Below are 25539 nucleotides of genomic sequence, written 5' to 3'. Positions count from 1 at the left end.
ACGAAGTGCATGTCTTGCTGGTTACGGATAGCTCCTCAGAGGAGGATTCAGAGACAGATGACCAGTCCTATCCCCCCCCTCCCGAGGTGCATGCTCTAACTTGGCAGGGTTATGTTGCTCATATCGTGCATATGGTATCTTGCATTGCTATGTCATTTGCTTAGTTTATACATGCTTTGTGTGAATGCCACCTGTTTAGTGTCTAATTACCATATATGTGAATTATGCAATGCCATCTTGTTGCAAGACATTATATATGTGAATTATGCAATGCTATATTGTTGCAAGGCATTATATATGTGAATTATGCAATGCCATGCTGTTTAGCCAAGCGTCATATATGTGAATTATATCATGCCGTCCTTTTTTTGTATTTCTCGTTGCATTTGTCGACAATGTTTGTATATTCAACTGCTCTTCCTGTGCATCCGCCATTTGAATTGGTGATGGAGAAATCTGGAGTGAAAACAAGGCCTTCAGAGCAGACAATGCTACCTGCTGAAGCAGATATCTTGCTGGTTACATATAGCTCTTTAGAGGAGGATTCAGAGGCAGATGACCAGTCCTATTATCCCCCTGAGGTGCATGCTCAAACTTGGCAGGGTTATATTACTCATATCATGCATATGTTGTATTGCAATGCTTAATATTTACATCATATACACAATATTGAATGCCATCTCCTTAGTTGACACATCATATATGCGATTGCCCTCTGCTCACTTGCTTAGTATATAAATCATATATTTGAATTATATCATGCCATGATGTTTACATAGACAGCATGTATCTGAATTATGGCATGCCAACCCATTTTCTAAAGACATAATATAGTTATATCATCTCATCATGTTTACATAGTCATCATATTTTGAATTATGTCATTCCATTCGTGAATTATATTATGCCATCATGATGTAGGGCGGAACCCTAGGTGGTCGATCTTTCATGAAAGGAGCGGATCCCTACGAAGAACGTGATGAACACGAGGGGAAAACACGAGGGAAACATGAGAGGAACACGAGAGAAATCACTCAACCAACAAGAATAGATCACACATGCGCTAGATCGATGAACACAAAGGTAAGATACAAGATCCAAATCCAACAAAGGACGATACAAGCGGTAACCGGTTCTTCTCCGTGAGGAGGTCTTGATGGGGGCCACCCAAGAGGGGGTCTTGAATCCAAGGTGATCTTCTCCGAAGAGGGGCCGCAGTCTCTCTCGAGGAGGAGATCCGTAATGGATGAGCAAAGCTCTATCTCAACTATGAGCTAAACCAATGCTAACCCTAGAAAGAGGAAGGGGATGGAGTATATATAGTCTAGGGGGCGAAGAGGTACATGGGCTTTGGCCCTTTACTGTGCGTAGACAGGCGGAGCCGGATGTCCGGGCGTCGGGCCGGATGTCCGGGGCTTCAGGACGGGCCGGATGTCCGGGCTGGCGGTGCAAAACTTCTGTAGTCTCTGGATAGGCGGGGTCGGATGTCCGGCGAAGGGGCCGGATTTCCGGGCTTTCGGGAGGAGCTGGATGTCCGGGGCACGGGGCCGGATGTCCGGGCCCTGTAGCACTTCGACGGCTGGGATCCTGCTGTTGTTGGCATCTTCAGGGGCCGGATGTCCGGGGCCTTGGCCGGATGTTCGGGGCCTGGAAGGTGAACTTGCCCATTTCCGTTGGTTCTCTTCATCCATGGACTTGGCGTCTTGTCCGTCTTCACGTGCATCTTCGTGAGGGTCCTCTTGACACCTGATCATGCATAGCATATCGGACTTAGGTAGTAGCCATGTCTCGAGTGGATCATATGTGATATCACTAAGGAAGGAAGTCACCTTGTTCTCGAGAGCTCTAGCTCATGCTCGTGTCATGGGTCCTCTTGGCTCTTGATGAGACGATGTTAGGTCCATGGGGATGATCGTAGGATGCTCCGCATCATCTCCCCTCCCTTGGGAAAGATCCGACCTCGGTTCGAAATCCTCATCACCATGGTACGGGGAGAGATCTTTGATGTTGAAGATGTCGCTCACGGAGTACTTGTCGCGTGGGATGTCGATCTTGTATGCGTTGTTGTTGTAGCGTGCAAGCACCTTTAAGGGTCCATCGGCTCGGGGTAGTAGCTTGGACTTGCGTTCATTGGGGAAACGATCCTTGCGAAGGTGTAGCCACAGAAGATCTCCAACATTGAAGATCATGGGATGCTTGTTGACGTTGAGCTTGGTCGCGAGTCGTTGTACTTGGCGCTCGATGGTGTTCCTTGTATCTTCATGCATCTTCTTGAGGAAGTTGACTCGGGCACTCGCGTCCATGTTTGTGTGCTCTTGTAGCGGTAGAGGTAGAATGTCCAATGGTGACAATGGGTTGAAGCCATAGACGACCTCGAAGGGGGACTTGCCGGTAGTCGAATGTCTTGCACGGTTGTAGGCGTACTCGGTGATAGGTAGGCACTCCTCCCAATCCTTGATGTTCTTCTTTATCAACACGCGTAGTAGAGTGGGGAGCGTGCGGTTCGTCACCTCCGTTTGGCCATCGGTTTGTGGATGGTATGCCGAAGAGAACAAAAGCTTGATTCCGAGCTTGGCGCACAAGGTCTTCCAAAAGTAACTCAAGAACTTGACGTCACGGTCCGAGACAATCGTCTTTGGCACTCCATGAAGTCGCAAGATTTCCCTACAAAACAAATTTGCAACATGTGAAGCATGTGAAGCATCGTCTATCTTGTTGCAAGGAATGAAATGAGCCATTTTGGAGAATCGGTCCACAACAACAAAAACGGAATCCTTGCCATTTCGAGTTCTAGGCAAACCAAGCACAAAGTCCATGCTAATATCTTCCCATGGTTGATATGGAATTGGAAGTGGCATATAGAGGCCATGAGAGTGGGCTTTAGAATTAGCTTTGCGACATGTAGAGCATCGGTTGGTGAAGTGATTGACGTCGCGAAACATCTTGGGCCAAAAGTAGTTCTTGGAGAGCGTAGCAAATGTCTTGTCGCGTCCAAAGTGTCCCATGAGTCCGCCTCCATGAGATTCCTGCAAAAGCAACAAGCGAAGAGAGGACTCGGGAATGCAAAGTTTGTTAGCTCTCATAAGATATCCATCTTTGATGTAGTATCGATCCCAAGAAGTATGCATCAAACAGTTGGCATAAGGAATAGCAAATGTAGGATCATGCTCATACAAGTCTTTTATGTGCTCAAAACCAATGACATTTAACTCAAGTTGAGTGACAAGCATGCATATACGGGAAAGTGCATCTGCCACAACATTTTCCTTACCTTTAATATACTTGATGACATAAGGAAATGACTTAGTAAACTCACTCCATTTAGCATGACGCTTGTTCAACTTAGTTTGACCCTTAAGGTATTTAAGCGTTTAAGGTCGGTATGGATGATGAACTCATGAGGGCGAAGGTAATGTTCCCATTCATGCAAAACTCACACTAAAGCATATAGCTCTTTGTCATAGATGGGATAGTTGAGTTGCACTCCGGAGAGTTTCTCACTAAAGTATGCAATGGGGCGCTTCTCTTGCGTTAACACACCTCCTATGCCATTACCACTAGCATCGCAATGAATTTCAAAAGGTTTGTCAAAATTGGGTAATGCAAGCACGGGAGCATGAGTAAGCAAATTCTTAAGCTCATTGAAGGCGATGTCTTTGGATGTTCCCCAAACAAACGGTGCATTTTTCTTACTCAAAGCATGCAAAGGGGAAGCAATGGTGCTAAAATCCTTCACGAATCTACGGTAGAAACCGGCTAAACCAAGAAAACTACACACTTGTTGCAAATTGGTTGGTTGGGGCCAAGTTTTAATAGCATTGATCTTAGATTCATCAACATGAACACCCTTAGAAGATACTATGAAACCGAAGAAAACAAGCTTATCAACACCAAAAAGGCATTTTTCCATATTAGCATAAAGTTGCTCTTTTCGAAGAGTTTGTAGCACGGTGCGAAGGTGGGTGACATGCTCTGTGAGAGATTTGCTAAAAACGAGGATGTCATCAAAGTAGACAACAACAAATTCACCAATGTAAGGGCGAAACACATAATGCATAAGACGCATGAATGTACCGGGTGCTTCCGATAAACCCATAGGCATGACTAACCACTCATATAGACCAAACTTTGTTTTGAAAGCGGTTGTCCATTCATCACCCTCTTGTATGCGGATTTGATAGTAACCACTTTTAAGATCAATTTTGGAAAACATCGTGGCACCACAAAGTTCATCAAGCATATCATCAAGTCGTGGAATGGGGTACCTATAATGAACAGTGATAGCATTGATAGGTCTACAATCGGAACACATGCGAAAGCTACCGTCTCGTTTTGGCACAAGAATGACCAGTACGGCACAAGGATTCAAACTTTCACATACATGACCATGGTCTATGAGATGGTTTCTTCGGGGTTGACGCGGTAGGGAGCTTTGTTTGGAAGCAGCGCTCCGGGGATGAGATCGATTTGGTGCTCAATGCCTCGTAGTGGAGGTAGACCCGGAGGTAGCTCATCGGGAAAAACATCTTGGAATTCCTGCAATAAAGAAGATAACACTAGAGGAAGATTGTGAGAGTTGTTTGTTTTTGGTGCCTCGTCCTTGCACAATAGGACATAGTGTAGGACAGTTGATGGGTTCTCACACACTTCCCTCATCTCACGTTTGGTGGCAAAGAGAACTAAGGTTTTCCTGTCGCTCATCGTGGAGGCACTCAATTTGGTATTGTGGCGCTCACTCTCTTTTTGGTGGTTCGCTCTCTCACTATTCTCTCCATGATGGGTGTTTTGCTTGTCGGCGAGCACTTGGCTTGGAGACATAGGACGTAGCACAAACTCTTTCCCTTTCATCTTGAAGCTATAGTGATTTGTACGCCCATTGTGAATGACACGTCGGTCAAATTGCCATGGCCGTCCAAGAAGGAGGTGGCACACGGTCATCGGAAGGACATCACACTCCAAAATGTCTTCATAGGCGCCGATCTTGAAAGAGACTTGTACTCTATGCTCTACTTGGATGGTGCCGGTGTCGCTTAGCCATTGAACCTTGTAGGGGTGAGGGTGCTTCATCTTGACCAATTGAAGTTTGGAGCATAGTTCTTCACTTGGCAAGTTATGGCAACTACCTCCATCGATGATGACCTTGACGGACCGTCCATTGTTGCCGGCCTTTGTGTGGAAGATATTGCATCTTTGATCTTCGTCTTGTTGATGTTGAAGAGTCAAGACCTTGGAGACAACAAGAGCGGGACTTGAGTCTTCGTCACAAAAGATGTGATCATCTTCTTCTTCATTGTTCACTTGTCGGTGCATGGCCACTTGCTCAAGGGCTTCCATTTCTCCTTCACTCATGGAGTCATAGGTTCCGTCGTCGTTGAGGATCATGGTGCGCTTGTTTGTGCACTCGAAGGACTTGTGGCCTCGGCCTCCGCATGTGAAACATTTGATGGAACTTGTCTTTATGGTCTCATCGGTTGGAGTAGATGATGATGAAGCTTTCGACTTGAAGTTGCTTGTAGTAGGAGGACGACTTGAGCTTGTCGATGTTTTCTTGTAACTTGACTTGTCGCCATTGCTTGTAGTGGGAGTCGTCGAAGCTTGATTGTTGGAGAAGCCGTAGGACTTGGATGAGAACTTGGCATACTTGAAGTCGTCTTGGACTTGCCGTTCCTCTTTCGTAGCTTGATGAACTAGCTCGATGAGGTTCGAGTATGGTTGGAAGTCGGCAATCTTCTTGATAGGGTGATTGAGTCCCTTCAAGAAACGCGCCATAGTTTGCTCATCATCTTCTTTGACATTGGCTCGTATCATGGCAATCTCCATTTCCTTGTAGTATTCTTCAACGCTCTTGGTTCCTTGCTTGAGTTGTTGGAGTTTCTTGAAGAGGTCGCGGTTGTAGTAGTTTGGCATGAATCGTGCTCTCATGACATCCTTCATTTGTGCCCAAGTGGTGATGGGTGGTTCACCTCTTGCCGCTTGGCGCTCAATGACTTGTTCCCACCAAATGAGGACGTAGTCTTGGAATTCGAGGGATGCCATTGCGATCTTCTTCTCTTCTTCGTAGTTGTGCAAGCGGAAGATTTTGTCAATCTTCAATGCCCATGATATGTATTCTTCGGGGTCATTGCTTCTGGTAAACTTGGGCGTGGTGAACTTTAGCTTGCCATATCGTTGCTCTTCATTGTGTTGGGGTCGGGGATGATGACGCCCATGTCGGTGAGGATTGACAATCTCATGTTGCTCTTGACGAGGAGGGTTGTCTTCCTCATGTTGCTCTTGGCGAGGAGGGTTGTCGACCTCATGTTGCTCTTGGCGAGGAGGGGGTCCATTGTTTTCTTGCTCTCGATGGACTTGACGTTCTTGTCTCGCTTGAGTAGGAGCTTGTCTATCTTGACGAGGAGCTTGTCGATGCACACGTGCTTGGTAAATCCTTTCTTGAGCTTCGTCGCGAAGTGCTTCTTGATGTAGTCGAGCTTGTCGGCCTCGATTGGCTACGGCACGACTTGAATCTTGAAGGGCACGTTGCGCCTCAAGTGCTTGAGCTTCAGTAGTTGTTGTTCTTGACGTTGCGCCTCGGCGTCTTGTGCATCTTGATGTTGTCGCGCTCGCTCCTCTTGTTCTTGTTGTCGTTGGCGTTGCCGTTCTTGTGCTTGTGCGAAAGCAGCTTGGTTTTGACGATGTCGATGCTCTTGAGAGTCGATGTTGTGTGGAGGATTGCGGTTAGCTTGACGGCCTTGACGCGCGGCACGACGAAGAGTGTTCGATGTCGGTGTACTTGAACCGGAGAGGGTGTCTTCGGAATGTCGACTTGAGCGGCTCTGTCTTGAAGAGGACGAAGTTGTAAAAGAGCGGACCATCATGGTTCGGATATCTTCTTTGAGGGAACTCATGGAGTGTCGAAGTAGTCTCTTGTACGTTGCTCGGATTGTCGTAGGTCGATGGCGAGATTGTCAATGCGGTCGCCCAAAGCAAGTTGTTCTTGATGCAAAGCCCGATGTGCACCAAATAGTTGAGTCTTGGTGACGTAGGATGACATGTCATCGTCTTCCTCCAAGAAGAGTGGGTTGGTAGAAGTACTTGTCCTATCCATCATTCCAAACAAAAATATGTGAGTGGGAGAAAGAGAAGAACCAATACCAAATGTACCTTGACCGATGTTGAAAATGGATCAAAGATCACTCCAATGTGTGGCAAAGAAATAGCACAATTGGTACCAATTCTTGTCGGTTCTCACACCTACACAAGTAAAAGCTTATGGTGGAGCTTGGTTAGGATGGTGGCACAAAAATTTGATGCAATTGTAAGTGAGAGTCAATAATGTTGGAAAAGATTCACGACTTGTAAATGCAACAAGTAGACCAATAGCTAGATATGGTACACGGAAACACACACGCAAATAGATAAGTGGGGCTAGGCAACCAAGGATGAGCCAAAATGTGGAATCCACCAAGATGCTCCTGTTGCACAACACTAGAGAGACGCTAGCACGATTGCACAATAGGCGGATACGAACTTGTGCACAACCTACTAAGCAAAAATGCAACAACTTCTATCCCAAGTATGCTATATGTATGATGTTTCTATGCTTTTGATCCAAGATGATCGAGTATGACAATCTTAATGTTCTATGATGCTATGGTTCTTGCTTATAAGCTCTTTGCTTATCTTTCCCTTTTGCTTAAAAGCTTGTTTTGCTCTTTGTTGTTGGAGCTCTTTTTTCATGCAATGCTTCACGAACCAAGATAGCAATTGTGTATGCGAGGACAACTTTGTGACACAAGAGATGATACCAAGATATGCAACACGATGATGGTATGTATGCTATGGGAAGTATGATCACTAATGTGCACAAGTCACGTTGCCGGCAATACTCAAAGGCCAGTTTCGATGGGTAAGCTACGCAAAAGTAAGGCCATGGGGTTATCAATGCAAATGCAAGAGAGTATGATGATATCATGATACCAAGATGATAGCAAGTGAAAGTGATACCAAAGTGATGTAGCCGTTCGTAGTAGTCCTTGGCGAACATGAGCGGTGGTGATGTTGATGCCGAACCGTACCTAGATAGCCAAAACACAATAGGACACGGAAACCACAACTCAAATTCTCAAAGCAAAACGAGTCAAAAATTGTCGGAGTTGGTAGCGGGAAAGGCTATGGTGGTGCTATGCGGAAGTGGTGGTGGTATGCGGAAGTGTATGTGGGCACCGGGACAAAATTTGGCGAGGGTTAGGCGGTAAACGGAGTGGAGGATGGAAATTTTGCTGTCAGGGGCCGGATGTCCGGGGCGGGCCGGATGTCCGGGCTGTTGGGCCGGATGTCCGGGCTCGGGATCCGTGGACGAACTCGAAGAACACCGCGTGGAGAGGTCAAATCCGGGTCAAAATTCGAAAGATTTTGTGGATGGAATTTGGGAAAAAGATGGGGAAAAGCTAGATCTACCTGCAACACACGAAATCCGCGGATCAAATCCAACAAAACTTCATCACAAAAAAAAATTGGGCTATTTTTGTGGGGCAATTTTTGGATTAGGACGAAAAACAACAAAATCTAGCTAGAAAACAAAGAGAGGGGGCTCCGAAATCGTGATCAACGTGGCTCATGATACCAAGATGATGTAGGGCGGAATCCTAGGTGCCCGATCTTTCACGAAAGGAGCGGATCCCTACGAAGAACGTGATGAACACGAGGGGAAAACACGAGGGAAACACGAGAGGAACACGAGAGAAATCACTCAACCAACAAGAATAGATCACACATGCGCTAGATCGATGAACACAAAGGTAAGATACAAGATCCAAATCCAACAAAGGAAGATACAAGCGGTAACCGGTTCTTCTCCGTGAGGAGGTCTTGATGGGGGCCACCCAAGAGGGGGTCTTGAATCCAAGGTGATCTTCTCTGAAGAGGGGCTGCAGTCTCTCTCGAGGACGAGATCCGTAATGGATGAGCAAAGCTCTATCTCAACTATGAGCTAAACCAATGCTAACCCTAGAAAGAGGAACGGGATGGAGTATATATAGTCTAGGGGGGCGAAGAGGTACATGGGCTTCGGCCCTTTACTGTGCGCAGACAGGCGGAGCCGGATGTCCGGGCGTCGGCCGGATGTCCGGGGCTTCACGAGGGGCCGGATGTCCGGACTGGCGGTGCAAAACTTTTGTAGTCTCTGGATAGGCGGGGTCGGATGTCCGGCGAAGGGGCCGGATTTCCGGGCTTTTGGGAGGAGCCGGATGTCCGGGGCACGGGGCCGGATGTCCGGGCCCTGTAGCACTTCGACGGCTGGGCTGCTGCTATTGTTGGCATCTTCAGGGGCCGGATGTCCGGGGCCTTGGCCGGATGTCCGGGGCCTGGAAGGTGAACTTGCCCGTTTCCGTTGGTTCTCTTCATCCATGGACTTGGCGGCTTGTCCATCTTCACGTGCATCTTCGTGAGGGTCCTCTTGACACCTGATCATGCATAGCATATCGGACTTAGGTAGTAGACATGTCTCGAGTGGATCATATGTGATATCACTAAGGAAGGAAGTCACCTCGTTCTCAAGAGCTCTAGCTCGTGCTCGTGTCATGGGTCCTCTTAGATCTTGATGAGACGATGGTAGGTCCATGGGGATGATCGTAGGATGCTCCGCATCACATCATGTTTCCATCGACGGCATGTTTTTGATTTATGGCATGCCAACCACTTTAGTAGACACATCGTATAGTTATATCATGTCATCCTGTTTACATAGTCATCATATTTTGAAGTATGTCATTCTATCCTTTTTAGTTAGCCATCGTACATGTGAAATTGTGCCATGCTATCCTGTTTAATTAGCCGTCATATATGTGAAATTATGTCATGCTATTCTGTTTGGTTAGACAACATAAATGTGAATTATTTCATGCCCTGTTTTCTTTCCTACTACCCATTGCACCTGTCTATCTTACAATGTCTGTACATTCAATTAATTTTCTTGTTTATCAGCCATTTCAATTGGAGGGGGTGATGGCAGTATCTATGGGTGTAAAAACACGGTCTTCAGAAAAGATCGTGCTACATGTCGATGCAGATAGACCCACGGTTGTACTTGCCCAAGAACCAGCCCCACCACACATAACCCAGACTCACGTAGATTGTACCCCTACCCAGTTGGACAGAGAACCAGCTACACCCCTTCTAACCCCAACCCCAGCAGGTAGTAACCCAGTACCAGTTGACACAGCACCGTCTCCACCACAGAGCACCCAAACACGAGCAGTTAGTAAGGCAACTGCAGTGCCCAAAGCACGAGGACCACCACTCCGAACCCCAAGTCAATGCTTAAAGCAGAAGAAGAATTGTACTCAGGTCAGGTTCCGTAGCTAGGGTTCATACTACTTTGCCCTTGCATCACTGTATTTACTCATACCAACTAATTTCAAATTTGAAGGATGCAATTGAAACTCCAATGGTGCAACAGGTATGTTTTAAACCTGTTTCTTTAACGTGTTTGCTGTTGTAACTTGCTCTATGTTGATTCAGTTTCAATTGAATAAACAGTTATGTTCTCATGCCATGCACATTACAAGTGTTGTTATTGCTGTGTAGTTTCCCACACTTATATTCTGTCTATGCTGCTTTGTCTTAAATAGATATGATTCGAACTGTATCTATCTTGATTTGGCAACATAAACTCGAATGATATAGAACATACAGTGACCATACTACATAGATATATGTTTGTTTCATGCTATTATCATGTCCACCTTACTACTGAACTGGTTTACCAAAATGAGTTTCATATACTACATTGTAAACTTGTGATGTGTTTGTTTGTTTCTCTTTTAGAACGCGGATAAAATATTGGAGAAGAGTACCCCGTTATGCAATGGTAAAGAAAGTAATGCAGATAAGGTTCAAGATAGTGAGACATCCCTGTTGGTCTCCAAGAAAGCTGATAAAAACTATACTGAAGACACTGAGACAACCCCAAAGTCCTGTCTTGATGTAGTGTTCGAGTTACTGGCTACTACTGCTGGCACCAGCTCTTCGAACTCGCTGCCTGAATCAATTCGGCTTCTTGAGTCTCAACTTCATGTTGAAAGACATCGATTAGATGTTATGCGATAGGAAGCCGAAGGACTGAGGAAGTCCCTGCAGAATTCAGATGCATACTTTCTGGTGCAACGGCAAGTGCTGGAGGATTTAAGCGCCAAACAAGAGGAAGTTAATAAGCTTGCTAAGCATCTTGCCAGCATTATGGGTACCCAGGATATTGTTTCTTGAGCTCTTCTGAAGTGGTTTCAGTTCTGGACTTGTTTTGCTGCGGTGTTTATTTGCACTAGTCACCAACTTTAACAACCAGTGTATATGATATGCTGCTTTGTTCCCTATATTTGCACTGGTGGCGAACTTTGATGCCCAGTGGATGTAATATGTGTAATAGCCGTGATAGCCTAGCGTAAGTTGCTTGCTTATTTATTTCCTTATTGTCTTGTTTATTTGTTTGCTTGTAGTCAGTGCAGTTCTTTTTCCGCGGTTTGCTAGTGGCCGCAATAACCTATTTTTTAAAACTAGGCCAGAATAACCATGGGCTACGTATTTACTGTAGTTACCATGGGCCTCCTACGGGTCGTAGAAACAATGGGCCTTCTAAGGGCTATAGAAACAATGGGCCTTCTACGGGCCATAGACACAATGGGCCTTCTACGGGTCGTATCATTAATGGGCCTTCTACGGGCCGTATGATCGATTGGCCAAACATGGGCCAATAACAGACCGCATTATGGCCGTAAGCGGGCTAGACCTGGAATCGTCTGTTCATGGGCCGACCATAATGGGTCGTCGTTAATCGGTCATATTTGATGACGCTATGAAAACAGCCCAACGTATTAACGGGCCACAAACGGGCTGACTGTAACCACGAGCTAAATTTGGCCCACAAGCAGAAAATGAAAGTAACGGGCTGTAAGTAAACGGATGCTAGAAATGAGCCCAAGAATAAATGGGCCCTGAGAAGGCCGAAAGATAACATGGGCTGGAAATGGCCCAATGGAATAATGGGCCGTTAATGGGTATAAAGTGATACACTGTTCATTACGGGCCAGTTTCACCACGGGCCATTAATGGGCCAAGATTTACAAAGGGCCTCATATGGGCCGAAAGACGTCATGGGCCATACATGGGCCGGAAGCTAAAATGGGCTGGAATCATATTAGACGGCCCAGATGACGCTACTGGGCCTAATTCGGATAGGTCGTAACGGGCCCTGGGTTAGCGGGCTGTAAATGGGCTATATGCGAACAGGCCATTAACAGACTTTCCGTGGGCCGGCCCGCCACCTTTTTCCCAAGTCAAACGGGCCGGCCTTTTCACAAGAATATGCCTCTGTTGGGCCGTGCCACGTGTCGACGTATCATAGGCACCTTCGGTCCAATGTGAGGATGACATCTGTCCCAACGGTGAGCCGACACGTGTTTCCTCCAGCCAATGATGATTTTACACGTGGAAAATCCCCATTGGTCGTGGCTGTTAATGGGTTATCGGATCCAAAACCGGACCCGATAGCTTAGCGGCGAGCCGTTATGGTGGATGCCACGTGTCGGTCGCCCTTGACGAAAGCACTTCTATGACGCGCAATTTATCGTCATGGAAGTGGACACTTCCGTGATGATAATTTTGGTAATGTCATGGAACACTTCTACGACAACACATGTATGACTATCTTGATTCTATCATAAAATCGTCATGGATGTACATGCATGATAGAAAATGTGACCTACTGTGATAAACACGTATCATCACGGAGGTGTATTTTTTTTGTAGTGCACTCCTCTCTAAGGAACCAAGCATTTCCATGACAAAGGGAAGGTCACACAAAGATTCATCGACCCCCTTCAAGATCACTGCAAGACGAAGAGCATACAACTACTAGCTGGAGTTGCCACCAGAGCTAGCTGATGTGCTCAACGTTTTCCACACAACACAACCCCGAAAGTGTTTCCTACTTCCTAACTAGCCCGATCTCTACAAGAACATCGGTCACCGAGCCATCGACCTCCAGACCGATCTGACCTACCGCGAGAGACCCATTTGCAACCTAGATCAAGTGGCATGTCTTACTCAAAGCCGCACCATCAAGTACTTCAAGGTTCAGCGGAGCAACCACGCGAAGAAGAAGCAGCATGATGACGTGAAGACTACCCCAGATCCGAGTTTCTGTATTCCTTTCCGCGCCTAGGCTAGGAATCTCGGGGACAAGATTCTTGTAAGGTGGGGGTAGGTATGTCACACCCTGATTTTCATACCACGACACTTAAGCTAATAAGTCATGACAAAATGTGGTTTGACAAAAACTTTTGAGTGTTTTGGCCTTTGCTTGATTTGATATTTTGTCAATTGTTTGCAAGTGCTCTAAAAATCAAATAAATCCTCCAACTCCTATACTTCTTCTCCTTGATCCAAAACTTTTCCTAATGATCATGCCATGTGTATAGGAAATAATAGTATTTTCTTACAAAAATAATTTGGCCAAAAAGTATTATATAAATTAGGTTTTCTAAAAACCCCTGAATTGAGACTTGAACTACAAGTACTTAATTAAGGGTGTGAAAAATATTTCAAAAATTATATTTGAATACTATTAGATATAGGACTCCCAAAAACCACAAAAATATTATTTTCAAAGTTATTTTTCTATTTTATTTAAAGGCTTTTTCTTAAGGCCAAAAATGGTCTTTAATAGGTTAAAATTATTTAATGTTTCAAAAATATTTGAGAAAATTTAAGGAATCTCAATGGACATATATTGTCCATATATATGACTTTCAACACATGGTCATGTTCAAAATATTGGTCAAATCCCTCAAAAACCATATTGGTCAAATCCCTCAAAAACCCTTTCTGGATATTTCAAGCTTTTGAAATATTTACAAACGAAATATTCTCTGTAAATTCCAAGAAAATTCTAGCATCTCACAAATGCCCTATTTGGTGATCTTGCCAAGTCACATGTCTTGGAGAACAAGATAACATCACCAAAACCCCCTCAAAACTACTTCTGCCCATTTTGAAGTTTGAGCAACTTTACATTGCCAAATATGCCTAAATGATCTCAAACTTGGTGCAAATGATCAAATGGTCTAATCATGCGTCTAGACCAAATGGCACAAGTTGGAGAGAAGGAAATCTTGATCAGAGTGCCCCAAAACCCTCTTTGTCCAGAACCAAATTTGAACAACTCTACATAGCTAACTTTCTCCTTTTCATCCCAACTTTTGTGGACATGCTCAAATCTCCAAATAATAACACTACACCAAGTGGTGGATCAAGGAGAGTAGCTTTGCATGACTAAATCTTGGACAACCCATTTATGTTGATTTCTAGGGTTTACCCAAGTTACATTGTCAACTTTCTTCAAATGGACTAAAAATTGGTGATCAGCCTTATTTCTTGGGCTATTTGATCCTGTTAATTCTCAAGTCAAAGAGAGTCCATTTGCTAGCCCAAAACTCTATCGAACACCTTCTACCACATTTTTGTGATCACTGTTTGGAGCCCCAAATGAATTCCCCTTTAGTCCAAATTTTTACCACAGCTGCCCCAGGTCACATCCTACCTCCAGTAACTCTCCTCCTTCAACAGCTCAATTATTTGGGGATAAAAGCCACCTCTTTCTCTCTGTGTTCACCCATGGCAACACCTCCTCTCTCTCCCATTTCTATATGCAGCACCCCACCTAGTTCCTGTCCTAGAGCATCCAAGGAAGCTCCAAGACACAAGAGGACATGCCCCTGGCCTTTTAAAATCGTCGTGCCGGCCATATGCACACTCTGGAGCATGCTACAGTGTGCCCTCGCACTGTAGCCGCTCTTTGCCCAAGCCACCCGACAACCTAGGGCCTCCCCCTCGTGTCCCCTAAGGCTGCCTCAGCGTCCGAGACATGGCAAGCTGCCAGCCCCCTCCTGAACCTCTCTCCTCACTCATCATAGAGCTCACCCGAGCGCGGCCTGGACCGCGCCAATAAGGTGCACCGGTGCCACTCTATATAGAGCCTTCCCCTGAGCTCTCCCTCGCCTCTACTGGATCCCCCTCACTCTAGTGAACCTCTCCGACACTCCCTCTCTCCCCCTCGTGCCCTCTAGCCCTCTCCAAAGCCGCCATGTTTGCCGTCGGCCTCCACTCGGCTCCGGCAAACCAGAGCCTCTCCGCCTCTCCTTCGACCTCCAGGAGAAACGCTGGAGGGCAAAGGATCTCCCCCGCTCCTCGCTGCCTCTTCTCGTACCCGATGCTGCTGGCGCCACCACCGCCCGACGGGGCCGCCCGCCACGGCCACCCCCTGCCGTCCCTAAGGGCTCCCCTTGACGCGCCGCTCCCCGGCGACCCCTCCGGTGGCCGGAGCTTGGCTGGGGGTGGCCTGTGCCGCCGCTGCAAGCGCCTGCCGGCTCGCAACCGAGGCCTCTATCCCCACTGTCACGGGCATGGGAGGAAGGGGATGACCATGCGGGTGGGACCCACAAGTCAGTGACCCAGGGGTCGGGCCCGACGCGTTTAAGTGGAGACGGCTCCAGCCTTAACCGCCTCCCTCGCGCGAAGACGTATTCCCTCGAAGCCGCCTCCGATGTGGCCCCTTCGCGCGTGCGGCCGAGCCGCTGGGCCGGCCCAGTGGTGTCCTGCCGGTAAACCCTGCCCTGTGCGCGCTGCTACTGCCCAGATCCAGCCCATTTAGGTAAAGCCTTTTCTTTTTCTTTTTTTTATAAGTTTGTAAAATCTCCCAAATATTCAAATGGACTCCAAATTTGATAATTCAAATTTCTAGTAGTTCCTTAATTCATGATCTATCACATGGTGCTATTTGCACATTTTTCTAGAATCCTCTCCTTCACAAATATTTATGGAATCACATTTTCCCATTTCTGTAATAAACTTTAGAAAATCACAGAGCGACCATTTTTTATCCAAATGCCATGATTCAAATTCCTAGATACTTATATGTTAATAACTTAGTTTTTGAACATTTTCCCAATACTTTTATTGCCCCATGAAATATTGGTCAATTTCTCCATATATTGCCAACTTTGCAAATTCATACAAAAATCATTTGAACTCCAAATCAAGTGAAACCAACTCCTAGCTGCTTCTAAATTCATTCCTTGTTAAATGGGTGCCTTTGCCCATTTTTCAAAATAATATTTCTATATGCTTCTTGCAAATCCATAAATCCCTTGAATCCCTCATATTGAAATGTTCCAAAACATCCACTGATCCAGTTCCAATGAAACCACTCTGGTTATTTTTCATATAACCAGAGATGTCCAAGAAAAGTCAAATTCATATTTTTAGAGCACTTTTATTTTTGCCTTGATGTGTTGCTTATTGTGATTGTTTCCGAAGTTAGTTGACGAAGTAGACGGAATACTTGGAGGTGGACCAGAGGAGTTGAAGACTTTGCTGAGCCAGGCAAGCAGCCCTTTGACCATGCCTATGAAACCTTTTTTTATGCATTTCATATAGCACCTTATCATTGTTGCATCGGAATCATGATGAGATGGTAACCACTCTAGTGGGTTGCCTCCGTTACTACCTCATTGATACTTGCATTGTGCATGACCCTACCTTCCTATGAGGGTTATGTGGGTGGGAGTAGACAGGATGCTAAAGTAGTTGCTAAGCACGTGGGACATGGTATATGCATGGTGTTGGGGACAAAGGCATTTTCAAAGACTTTTTTCAAAAACCCCGTCGGGTGCCACTAATGCCCGAGGGAGATGTTGAGGTAGGTAACCACTTGATAAAGAAGTGGTCTACCAAGGCAAGTGAGTGTGTTGTTTTCGAAAACGGATCGGTTTAAGTTGCGACCGTTACACCGACCTTACATGTGCAACCACTCTACCCTTATATGGAAAAGGGCATTATTGATTACCTAGTTCGTGCTAACATGGATGCCCGCATTACTAGTGACAGGAGTGGCATGGTCACTCTCGGGACGGGTCATGCCAGGTAGGGCGACCATGACTGTTTTTACAGGGCACCAGACACACCGTTGGTACCCCGTGCTTGTACTACATGATGAATATGGGAGCGTGGCTCCACAAAGATTTATTATGTGACAATGTTTGGCTTGGGGGCTGCTACCAATTGATTGGACTCCTTGTTAGTCACGGCTAGGGAAAGGTAGTGATCAGGTGCTTCTCCCGAGTACTTGAGGTACTGCGGGATCGTGGATGACATGAAAGCTTCCCGGATCTTGTGGGTAAAGTGTGCAACCTCTGCAGAGTGTCAAACTATTAGAATAGTCGTGTCCATGGTCAAGGACAGTTGGGTAACTGATGTTGGGCTACGTCCAAATGTTTGCGAAACCTGGTGTGTGTGTGTGTATGGATGAGTGGAAAGAACTACTTGGGTCAAGTCAAAAGAGGTGACATGTTGATTAAGCTGGAGTTGATCCAAACTCTGTTTAGGTTGATATCTGTAACATGTCCTCATGGTTACTTAAATTCTTATGATGCATGCTTTACGAATTGTTGAACATGTCATAGCACTCAAAACTAGCTTTCTGCAAAAATTTACCCATATGATGCATTTTTGTACCTTGTTCCGCAACATGAGTTGCTTGCGAGTACATTCAAAGTACTCATTGGCTTGCCACTGGTTATTTTATTGGCCAGGCATGAAAGAACAGGATATAATGAAGAGTACCTTGGTGACGAACATGCGAGCTAGGATGCTTCCCAGTCAAAATGCTTGTAGGGTTAAGGTAGATGGCATGGGTTCACGCTATCATTGAAGATTTCCGCTGCGATGATATACTCAAGACTTGACCATAATAGTCCTACTTGTGTAAGATGGTATGTATGGATGTAAGACTCTTGTTATTCAGCTTATGTGTGTTCAGTGTGCATTGATCTCTGGGATCACTGTGCACATGCATTCGGTGATCACGACTTATGAGTCGGGGTCCCCACATGTATTGCGTGAAAGTTGAAAAAGTTTGAAAACATCAAAAGTATGAAACAATTGCTTGGTTTGTCATCCAAGTTGTGCATGATTTAATACTTTTTGTGATCAAGATGGAGCATAGCTAAACTATATGATTTTGTAGGGATAACTTTCTTTGGCCATGTTATTTTGAGAATACATGATTGCATTATTAGTATGCTTGAAGTATTATTGTTTTTATGTCAATATTAAACTTTTGTTATGAATCTTATGGATCTGAATATTCTTGCCACAATAGGGAAGATTACATTGATAAATATGTTAGGTAGCATTCCACATCAAAAATTCTGTTACTATAGTTGAATCATATGGTGTTTTTCCCCCTCTACCTTCTTGTGATGAATTGAGTTTTTCCTTTGAGGTTTCACTATTATCGGATTGAATACTTTTATGGATTTGAGAACACTTGATGTATGTCTTGCGTGGGATACCCATGGTGACAATAGGGTGCTCTATTGATTCACTTGACGTACGTTTTGGCACTCAACTCGCAGATTCCCGAGGTGACATTGGGGTAATCTATGCATAGGGGTTGATGCACGTTTTCGTCCTTGTTTCTCCGGTAGGAATCCCTGGGCACTCTTTGAGGTTCTTTGTGTTGGATTGAATATTATGAATCTAAAGTTGTTTGATGCATATCGTATAATTGACCCACGGGTACTTGTGGAGACATTGGAGTATCCAGGTGCCATTAGGGTTGATTGATGTGTGTCATATGGTGTTATTTCACTATGAACTCTAGGGTTGTTTGTGACACTTGTAGGAATAGCTCAATGGATTGATTGGAAAGAATAAATTTGAGGTGGTTTCATACCCTATAAGCAATTTCATCTTATGTTCTCCGCGATAGGAACTTTGGAGTGACTTTTGTTGCATGTTGAGGGATTGCCATATGATTTAATTATGTTATCATTGTTGAGAGAACTTGCACTAGTGAAAGTATGAACCCTAGGCCTTTTTTCCAAGCATTGCAATACCGTTTTTGCTCACTTTTGTTACTAGTTACCTTGTTGTTTTTATATTTTCAGAACCTATATCTACCATCCATATTTCACTTGTATCACCATCTCTTCGCCGAACTAGTGCACCTATACAATTTACCATTGTATTGGGTGTGTTGGGGACACAAGAGACTCTTTGTTATTTGGTTGCAGGGTTGTTTGAGAGAGACCATCTTCATCCTACGCTTCCCACGAATTGATAAACCTTAGGTCATCCACTTGAGGGAAATTTGCTACTGTCCTACAAAACTCTGCGCTTGGAGGCCCAACACGAGTCTACAAGAAGAAGGTTGTGTCGTAGACATCAGTGACGTGGTCGAGGCGGAGTACCTCTCGGGCATGCGAGGAATTGACAATAGAGGATGAAATTGATGGGGGAAAAGGATCTGGGAAATGCAGCTGCTCACTGGGCTCTGATGACACACGAAGAGGAGGCTGGAGACGCGATGCAAAGGAAGAGGCAAGGCGCTGATCGGGGTGACATCCTTGAGTCCGTGAAGCAGAGGTAGCAGGGGAGGAGAAGACATCGACGGCGATGTTGGCTTGCGTCCCTTGGTCATGTTGTGTAAGAAGACGGCGTAGTCGACTACGGGGACGCAGAGGGACACGACGGAGGTGCCGGGATTCGTCCGGAGGGCTGCGGGTGACGAGAGCGAGCTCTAGGCCATTGAATTGGGTGTCTCGGGAGGAGACGTGTGGAGCTCCCTCCTTACTAATAGCGGCGGAGGAGGAAGCACTACAAAAAAGACACATCCGTGACATTTTGGGCCGACCGAAAAAAATGTTGGCATGCTTATGACACTTCTATGACAAGGATTGTGACAAAACCCGATATCATCATAGATATGGTGGGCTCCTACTTCTATGACAAAATCATGATAGAAAATGGGCTTTTCATCCTGGGCGGGCCGGAGACGCAGCTGCATGACATTCTTTGGGCCGTCCATGACGGAAAAAACCATGGTAGAAGCGAGGGTGAGGAAAATATCGGGGAGTTCCCGGTTACGGTGGGTGGTCGGGGCCGAGCAATGCACGGAGGTTTTACGTGTTTCTCTCATATACGTACGTGCATGTGTGCGAGACGTTGGGCTCTAACTGAACCCGAGCGAGGCGTTCGCTTACTAAACCCGAGCGATTGCACTAGCTACGTTACTGAACCCGAGCGATCGATCCCTTGGTTGTTAACTGAACCCGAGTGATTCCTTCGCAACTGCTGCCAACTGAAGCCGATCGAACCTGCTGCCTCTTGATGAACAGTGAATGTTGTTGGGGGTTGGATTACAAGTTCCCGGTGGGGGTTGGATGAACAGGACCCCGTGGTAGGAGAGGTCGTTGTCGTTGGATGAACAGGACCCCGATCGAGCCGGTTACGGGTGGATGAACAGGACCACGTGGAGGGTTGGTTGAACAGTAGCCGGTGGAGGCTGGATGAACAGGACCCCATGGAGGGCTGGTTCAACAGGAGCCGGTGGAGGCTAGATGAACAGGAGCTTGTGGATGAACAGTAGCAGGTGGAGGCAGGAGGGAGACGTCGTGGATGAACAGTCACAGGTGGAGGCTGGAGGAGGTCGACGGTGGATGAATAGTAGCCCGTGGAGGCTGGAGCGAGGCAGTAGATGGTGGATGAACAGTAGCCCGTGGAGTCCCATTTTGCGGTACGCCACAACCCTCCCGATGAACAGGACCCCGTTTCGAACATAGGAGGTCGAAGAGAAGTCCATTTCCTCCGTTTTGCGGTACGCCACACCCCTCCCGATAAATAGGACCCCGTCCCGACCGTAGGAGGCCAAAGAGAAGTCTGTTTCCTCCATTTTGCGGTACGCCAGACCCCTCCCAGTGAACAGGATCCCGTTTCGACCGTAGGCGGTCGAACAGAAGGCCGTTCCCTCCGTTTTGCGGTACGCCAGGCCTCGTCTCGGCTGTTCCGTCCAAGCCGGTTGGCTCCCGATGAACAGGACGCATTCTGTTGCCTCCTGATGAACAAGACGCAGTTTCTCCGTTCCGACCAAGCTGGTTGGTTGCCGATGAACAAGACGTCGTCGCTGCTCTATGCTGCCTATCCATGTACACAAGCCATGGTCGTACGTATGCGCGAGTAGGCGTTCGAGACCCCGCCCGTATGTACGTACGTGGCCGTATTTACTTTCTTGCACCATGGCTGTACCTACATGTACACGATATACACGGGACTGCGTGACATGCTACGTCCGTGCCTCTACTACGACATGTGCCCTTCTTTACTCAGCCACGGTTCATCGATGCAGCCTGGAGACAGACCGATCGACCAGTATGTACGTACACGTTCGCGACCAGACAGACAACCCTACGTACGGTTCGACCGGGTGGGTCCCACCTGTAAGGGAGGTATAGAGGCACTTCCTTGTGTGCGAAGAAATAGCTGGTGGGTCCCAGCTGTCAGGGGGAGAATCATATTTTTTTGCCCGTAATATGGACACACTTCCTTGCATGCGAAGATGTAGCTGGTGGGTCCTAGTAGTCAGGGGGAAACATTTTTTTCACGAAATACGGTGACCCATCCGGTGGGTCCCTGTTGTCAGGTGGAGGAATCATTATTTTGTGCGTAATGAGGCACTTCCTTGCTGCGGCCGTGGACCCAGCTATCAGCCTCTCCACGTACAGTACTCTTCCGATGGAAGTCGTTCCTTGACCACATTGACCACGCGGGCCGAGAGCACCCAGGCGGTGGACGACGGCGAGGCCTAGGAAGGGGACGACGCGGAGCCGGGGAAGACGCGATAGTGGATGCCCACGTGGAGAGGAGTACGAGGGTTGACTGGTTCGGCTTCGGTGTGAGGCTGCCATCGCCGCAGAATAACAGGGGTTGTGGGTGAGTAGAAGGATGACCTGGCCAAAGGTTGGAGTAGGGTGGGGCGGTTAGGCCTGCGCGGCAGCTGAGCCGGCCATAGGATGTAGGAGCAGGCGACACGACTGGCGCTGGTTTGGGCGGTTGGAGCAAGAAGACCAGAGGTTGAAGAACCACTACAGCCGTTGGATGGACATTGTACGGTCACTGGAGCTAGAATCGTTCATATTGACTAAGTTGACAAAGCCATCCGTCCGCGTCAACTTAGTAGGCCCACAAGTCAGCCTCCCATTACGGTGGGTCCCAGCTAGCAGGGGGTATTCATTTTTTTGTGCATAATAAGGAGGCACTTCCTTGCGTGCGAAGATAAAGTTGGTGGGTCCGAGCTATCAGCGCGGGGGGGGGGGACGTTTATTTCGCGAAATACAGAGGCCCTTCCGGTGGGTCCTAGCTGTCAGGTGGGGGAATCATTATTCTGCATGTAATAAGGAGGCATTTCCTTGCGTGCAGCCGTGGTCCCAGCTGTCAGCCTCTCCACATACAGTCCACTTCCGATGGATGTCGTTCGTTGACCACGTTCACAACGCCGCGCCGAGAGAACCAGGGCGGTGGACGACGGCAAGGCCTAGGAAGGGAACGACACGGAGCCAGGGAAGACTCGGCAGTTGTTTCCCACGTGGAGGGGAGTACGAGGATTTATTGGTCCGTCTGCCATCGCCGGAGAATAACAGCAGGTGTGGGTGAGTAGAGGGATGGCTAGGCCAGCAATGGGAGTACGGTGGGGCGGTGAGGCCTGCGCGGCAGCACAGCCGGCCGCGGGAGGAGGGAGCAGGCATTCCCGTCGGCGCTTGTTTGAGCAGCTGGAGCAAGAAGAGCAGAGATTGAAGAAGCATGACAGCCGTTGGATGGACATCCAACAGTCACTGCTCTTGTGTGTTGACTAAGTTGACACGGTGTTGCGTGTGCGTCAACCTTTTTTAGGAAAGTGTACGCGTGAACCTATAGTAGGCGCACAAGTCAGCCTCAAATGTGTGGAAAATAGCATACAACCCATCTGCCATTATTTCTAATAATTTACAACCCATTTGCTAATTCTTAAGGATTTTTTTGGAGCTTATATTCTTTTTGTTAGCATTACAACCCATACTGTGGCCACGGTTAAAAAATATACGAAATTTTGCACATTTCGGTGCGGTCAACTATTTTCAATCCCGAAATTTCGAGTCACATTCAAACTAATTTGAAAAATAAATTTATATAAATATAAAATCCAAATAATTGTCCACGCATAAAAATCAATGGAGTTTAAAATCTTGAAATGAAAAAAATTGAAACTAATTCCCGGTTTGATGGGTTTTAAAAATGTACAGACCATTTCTCATTACTTATGGCCCATTTTCTAGGCAAGCCGAATGAAACTCTCCGCATCTTGAAAGATTTGCAGCCCACCAGGGCTGACAAAGCATGTAGGCCTCGGTTGGGAATTTCTTTAAAAAAAGTAGAACTAGGCTAGCCATTTTCAGCAAGAAAAAAAACACAAGTGGGCTCATGATGTGGTAAACATGAATAAAACCCTGGCTAGACGGGCTACAGCCCCCGCACAACCCCGTTGTCACCCTGATCCATCTCTAAAACTAGTATAAATAACAACTGCTTGTTCCTCGAAAAAAAGGAAATAACATCTGCGCGACCTGCTGGGTCCCTGGTGGCAGTCGCTCATTGTGTAATTCTCTCGTTTATTGACTACGTTGACAATGGCATGGGCCCTAGATGTCCAACCATTAGGAGGAACCATTTTTCGGGCTTGTAATAACGAGGCACTTGCTTGCATACTGCCATGACCCTGGTGGGTCTCTACTGTCATCCTCTTCACATATAGTCATCTCTTTGTTCCTCTCGGTTGTTGATGACGTTGACAACGCAAGAGGGCAGCGCACCATGCACGGCAAGTGAACCAAGGCGGAGGACGATGGCGAGGCCCCGGACAGAACGAACAGGAGCTGTGGAAGATGCGTCGGTCCAGTCGCAGGCGGAGGGGAGTACGAGGGTTGACTGGTTCGGGTGCAGGTGCGTGTTGGGGCTGACATTGCCGGAGAATAATAGGACGTGTGGGGGAACAGAGGGAGGGACTGGCCAACATTGGATGGTACGGTAAGGCGGCAGAGGCACAACCAGCCATGGGAGGCGGGAGCAGGCGGAATCGACAAGGTGGTTTGGTTTGGGCGGCTGGAGGAAGAAGACAAGAGATAGAAGATACACGACAGATGTTGGATGTCAATCCAACAGCTGGTAGGCGGAATCGTTTGTTGACTACCTAGTAAGTCGACACCACCTTGGATAGGCTTTTTCCTCGTGGGTCCCAAATGTCAGAATCCAAATCTGTCATGGTCATGCAGCCTTTCTTATGAAAATTTACAGCCCATTTGGTGTGCTAGTTCAAAATAAGTTTGTGGGTGCTAGTGGGGGCTAATCACTTGGGATTTGTAATGCACAGTGAGCTCAAGGAGCCGGTGAGAGTGATGTTATTTCCCTTGGTTGGGATTTGTTACAATATTTCACTCTTAATTAAACAAATGGCAAGCCATTTGCCTTGTTTCAAAGAAAATATGACAGTCACAACCGAGTTGAAAAGGGCAACAACATCTAACTCCAGCTTACAAACTGTACAAAATCACGAGGGTTAATGGTTCATCAAGTTTAGACAAAACCCAGATTGAAAAGGGCAACAACATCAAACTCCAACACTGTTTTCGGCAGTCACAGTCAAATGGATCGGTCAGGTCCATCGAATGAACATCCTGGGTCGTAAAATTTACTAGAGATGTTTTAAATAGAAGCCCAGCACGTTCATAAGCTCTTTTGTCCACCTGAAACTCCTTGTTTTTCTATTCGACATACCCATCCGTCAAAACCATGCGGCTGATAAACTTAAGCCTGATGGACAATAGTAACCTCGCATTCAGCAGGAAGAATGTGACAAATCTAGTGTTTGCATGGTTGGCTACATATCGTTCCAGCGTTATTGTCTTCAATCGAATGTCATGAGAAGTGAGAAAATCCCGGTGCTTACGAATCCACCGATTGGTTATAACTTTGTTACCCCGTCCTGTTGCCTAAATAGACATGAAGATTGAAAACAATTAAGGTCTAAAAAATAGTGTCGAAAGAGCAACAACTGAACGGTTAATTCTAGTACACTACATGAGGGCTTCCGATGTGCGTGCAATTATCACCTTTATATACAACTTCTCCAGACATGGAAAGCATTGCAGCAAGCCAATAATCTTGTTCAGATCAAAACTATTCATTTGGATATATAAGATCTTGACAGAATCTAGCACCATTGATAGGCTATCCATGGAGAAACTCTTCATTGAGCATAGAACATAATATTAGTACAAAATGGGTACTCCAAGATGATATATAACTTATGCGCAGAAATTTAAAATGCAGCTTATAGTTACAAGTGTAGATGATAATATACAGTACCTGAAGAACTGTGGAGCCAAACACCATCTTGAAATGAGCACATAGATCATGTATTACACCCAAGGTCTCCAGTTTAGGCGCAGAGACGGCGGTTATTTGCGACAGTGAATAAGTAGAATCAAGGATCAACCTTTGAAGTGAAGGGGCATCTTGGGTGATGAGTTGCCTTCCGTCAAAAGAAATTCCAATTCTTACAAGGTTAGGTGACTTTATTTGGAGACAACCAATTCTAACTGTGAAAACAAGCACCAAGCATTCCAGGGCAGGGCA

Source organism: Aegilops tauschii, chromosome 2, assembly GCF_002575655.3.
Source record: "Aegilops tauschii subsp. strangulata cultivar AL8/78 chromosome 2, Aet v6.0, whole genome shotgun sequence".
NCBI classification, from domain to species: Eukaryota; Viridiplantae; Streptophyta; class Magnoliopsida; order Poales; family Poaceae; genus Aegilops; species Aegilops tauschii.
This window is presented reverse-complemented; position numbering follows the sequence as displayed.